This window comes from Pinus tabuliformis, chromosome 7 (genome assembly GCF_031772625.1).
Source record: "Pinus tabuliformis cultivar Carrire ecotype Pingquan chromosome 7, CPIR1, whole genome shotgun sequence".
Taxonomy (NCBI): domain Eukaryota; kingdom Viridiplantae; phylum Streptophyta; class Pinopsida; order Pinales; family Pinaceae; genus Pinus; species Pinus tabuliformis.
In genome coordinates, this window is record NC_142293.1 from 1,006,938,530 (window position 1) to 1,006,943,082 (window position 4,553).

The window sequence follows — 4,553 nt, forward strand, 5'->3', positions numbered from 1 at the left end:
ATTTTATAATAAGATGTGTAATTCCTTTTTTTTCTCAACTTAAAATTGACCCATAACCTTTTTATACATGGTTAATGAGAGAAACATATGCATTGGTAAGACAATGTTGCAATAGTTTTTTTTGTTATATGTAAGAAGCCTTCACCTATATCAACTACATTAGAGAATGCCTTTTTCTTTTTACTCATGCTTTATGTCCTATATATAAACACAACTATACATTTTAATCTATCAATATCTTTATTCTTTTGAGATTATTTTCTTAACCTTTTATATTTTCTATATTCATTTTATAATTTTTGTTTAATTTCTTATAAATCTTTTTTATATATTTTGAACTTTTTTTTAGATATCTCTCAATTTTAAAATATATTAAAATTTAGTGATATTTTTATGAGTGAAATTTGAAAATTATTCTACAATTAAATAACATAAAAACATAACCCACTTTACTTCATTATGTTTCAAGTCTACATTTTTCTATGTACAAATATAATTAACTTCTAGCTCCCCTCTTATTAGGTTATTTTTTGTTTTTTGTTTTCTTAATAGCCACGAGCTCTTAATGTAACCGATTATCTTTCACATGCATAATATGACTTTCAATTTGATCAATTTTTTCTCAAGAACATTTTTTTTACTTATATCATCCAAGCTTTTCATAATTTTTTTTTTTAATATATAAAAAATAATGATTTTTAAGTATGATGTTGTTTACTGGTGTCAATTTTATTTGGACCATCAAAAGTTTTCTTAGAAAACTATGAAAGTAGGAGAGTTTGATTGGTGTTTTTCTTAAAGTGAAATGGATTTCAGGACATAAAAACCCCAAGCACTCAAAATATTGAAGCTTAACAATTGTAACCCAAATATTGATACCTAATTATATGTCTTAAAATTTCTATTATTTTCCACAAAAAAAAACCCTTTTTAAACTATGTTTCTAAATATATATTATCATGATTCTTATTTAATCTATCCTTCATTTTTTTTAATGGAAACCATAACATATACCTTTATTCTATCAAATTCTTTCATTTTTAATTAATCATAACCCACTACTCAACTTAGATTATGGATTTCTTCTTTATACCAACCTAAATAGTTTATAGCATGCATTGTGTTAAAATTGGTGTCAATCTAAGTTTATAAAATATATTTTTTTATTTTATATATATAATTTTTTTTTTTTTTTTAAGTTTTCCAGTATTAATAATGTTTTTATAAATTTACTTTTATTTCTATAAATTTTAGTTTATTGGTTTTAATATTTTTTTGGAAAGTTGTAAAAAATTTGAATTAAAAAAACACTAAAATTAATAAGAATCTAATTATTTTTTAAATAAAATTGCTATTTTTATAAATTTTGAAAATATTAAAATTAAAATAATTCATTTAAAATTAATTATATCATTAAATTAAAATATGTTTAATATTAAATTATTAAATATTATAGCACTATGTATCTACAATGAAATAAAATTAAAATTAATATTAAAAATGAGAAAATGTTATTCACTAACTCTCTTGGTTTTCTTATTCCCATTTATTTGTTTTCTCTTTGCTTTCCCAACAAAAATAAAGTTGCTACTCTTGCAAGACCATTGAACTACACATGTTGGAAGCTTAATCACTATATATATATATATATATATATATATGCCACCCCAACTCTTTCTCCATCCACTCCACCAACCACTGTATACATTTTGGATGACGATGGAATCACCTACACTTTACTTGATACCCTCATTAAGCTCTACCTCACTAGAAAACAACCATTAAATCCTTTTTTCCTAATCATAGCTTCCCTTTTTTTTAATGAGAGAATGATCAAGGAAGAGACTCTACCAAACTCTACTCCTTATCTTGGTGCTATAGCCATTTTTGCACATTTTCTTCCTAATCTCACATCAATCCAGAAAAACAAATAGGTAAATTTAAAAAAATAACAATTATTTTAAAAAATAACAATAACTATAATTAAAAGCATATATGTATGCTAAATTTCATAGTGCTAGTGAAGTGAGTGTGTTTATGTATTTCATTTGCTCCTTTGTCATTTCTCTCTTTCTAGTTAATGATATATGACTAACTAGAAAGAGTGAAAAGAAAAAGAAGCACATGAAATACCAACAAATAAAGTGGTAAGTTTCCAAGATGAAGATGACTTTATGGCTAGGGTTAGGTATTGTGACTAGGGTTTGGTACTTTGGCAAATATTGTGACAAGGGTTTTGAGCTTAAGTTGGAATAGTCAACTCTTTCACTACTAAATTTCATTAATGAATAGGATGTCTTAGTCAACAACACCTAGGTCATGGAAGAGGAGCACTTGAACTACATACATGACTCTTTTGAGGGCCAACTAGTATGGACCATGCCAAAACTCTCAAGAGGGTAAGAAGACCTTTTTAAAATATTTTCCAAGTAATTGAATGAGTAATCTATATAAAAAGAAATATTGTTAGATATTATGATTCAAAAATAATTTGGTTTCAAATTATATTTTAGTATAGAAAGGTTTTTGTATATTATTAATAGATTTAGAAAAACATTTATTACTTAATACTAAAATTAGGAAAATTGTTAATATTACATTTGAGGTAAGTGGAACATTATGATTTATGATAATTTTTTAAGAAAAAATTTAGTATAATAAATTTTCATATGTCATTTACATTTTTCAATGTGGTTTTTACTTTTAATTAATAAAACTTATGCCTAATTCTGTTATCATTGTATATCAGAAATACAATAATGCAATTGGGTATATTTGAATATTACAAGCTTTTGAAAAACTCCATCAAACTAACGAGTTGTTGACTGACTTTTACCAGCAAAAAATATTCGTTAAATGATTGAAACCACCACTCCACAATTTTATGTGTTGTGGTAATCTGAGTTAAATAATTGAAAGCACCACTTCACAATTTTATGTATTGTGGTAATCTGAGTTAAATAATTGAAAGCACCACTTCATAATTTTATGTATTGTGGTAATCTGAGTGATGTACTGTGGTAATCTGAGTGTATCCATATCTGGAGGCACTAAGGTTAATAAACCAGCCTCAATTTCTACTATTTGTCAGCAAAAGGGTGGTCGCATGAAGCGTAGAAGCTATGGCTGTCGGTCCCATGTAAGTTGTGAAATCCAACTTTCCAATCACGCTAAATTAGTTTCCAGTAGCTGTAAAAACTCTTAACTTTTTATATTTTTCTATAATCATTTTATATCTTATATCTTTTTAAGTTTTGTGGATGGATTTCACTAAATTTTAAAATATATGGACTACATTTTAAATTTAGTGATATTTTTATTAGTGAAATTTGAAAATTATTTTATAATTAAATAATATGGAAGCATAGCTCACTCTATTTCATTATGTACCAATATAATTAACTTTTGGGTTTTTTTATTAAATTATTTTTTGTTTCTTAATCTAATCCATTACCTTTCACATAAATAAAAAGATTTCAATTTAAAGGGATTAATCTAATTAATATAAATATGAGTTTCAACCTGATCAATTTATTCTCATACAACATTTCTTTACTTATATGATCCAAGTTTTTCATAATTTAATTTTTATTTCTTTTCTTAGTATATAAAAAATAATGATTTGTAAGTATGGTGTTGTTTATTCTAGTGTCAATTTTTATTTGGACTATCAAAAATATTTCTAATTCGATCTTTTTTTTTCTTAAAAAACTATGAAAAATAGGAGAGTTTGATTCATGTTTTTTAAGGGTGAAATGTGTTCAACACCATAAAAACAAGAACCACCCAAAATATTGAAGCTTGACAATTGTAACCTAAATATTTATATCTAATTTTGTCTTAAAATTTCTATAATTTTCCACCAAAAAACTTTTCTTAAACTATGAATTTAAATATATATTATCATGATTCTTACTTAATCCATCATTCATTTTTTTTAATGGAAACCATAACATATAACTTTATTCGATCAAATTCTTTCATTTTGAATTCATCATAATCCACTACTCAACTTAGATTATGGATTTCTTCTTTATACCAACCTAAATAGTCTTTAACATGCACTTTGTTAAAATTGGTGTCAATCTAAGTTTATAAAATAATTGTTATTTTTGATTGATGAAATTTTTATTTATTAATTATTTTTATTTTATTTTATTTTTTCCACTATTAATAATGTTTTTATAAATTTACTATTATTTCTATAAATTTTAGCCTATTGGTTTTAATTATTTTTTGGAAGGTTTACAAAATTTAAATTAAAAAACACTAAAATTAATAAGAATCTAATTATTTTTTAAATAAAATTGCTATTTTATAAATTTTGAAAATAATAAAATTAAAATAATTCATTTAAAATTAAATATATCATTAAATTGAAATATGTTTAATATTAAATTATTAAATATTATAGCAATATGTATCTACTATGAAATAAAATTAAAATTAAAAATGAGAAAATGTTATTGACTAACTCTCGTGGTTTACTTATTCCCATTTATTTGTGTTCTCTTTGCTTTCCCAACAAAAATAAAGTTACTAGAGTCTTGCAA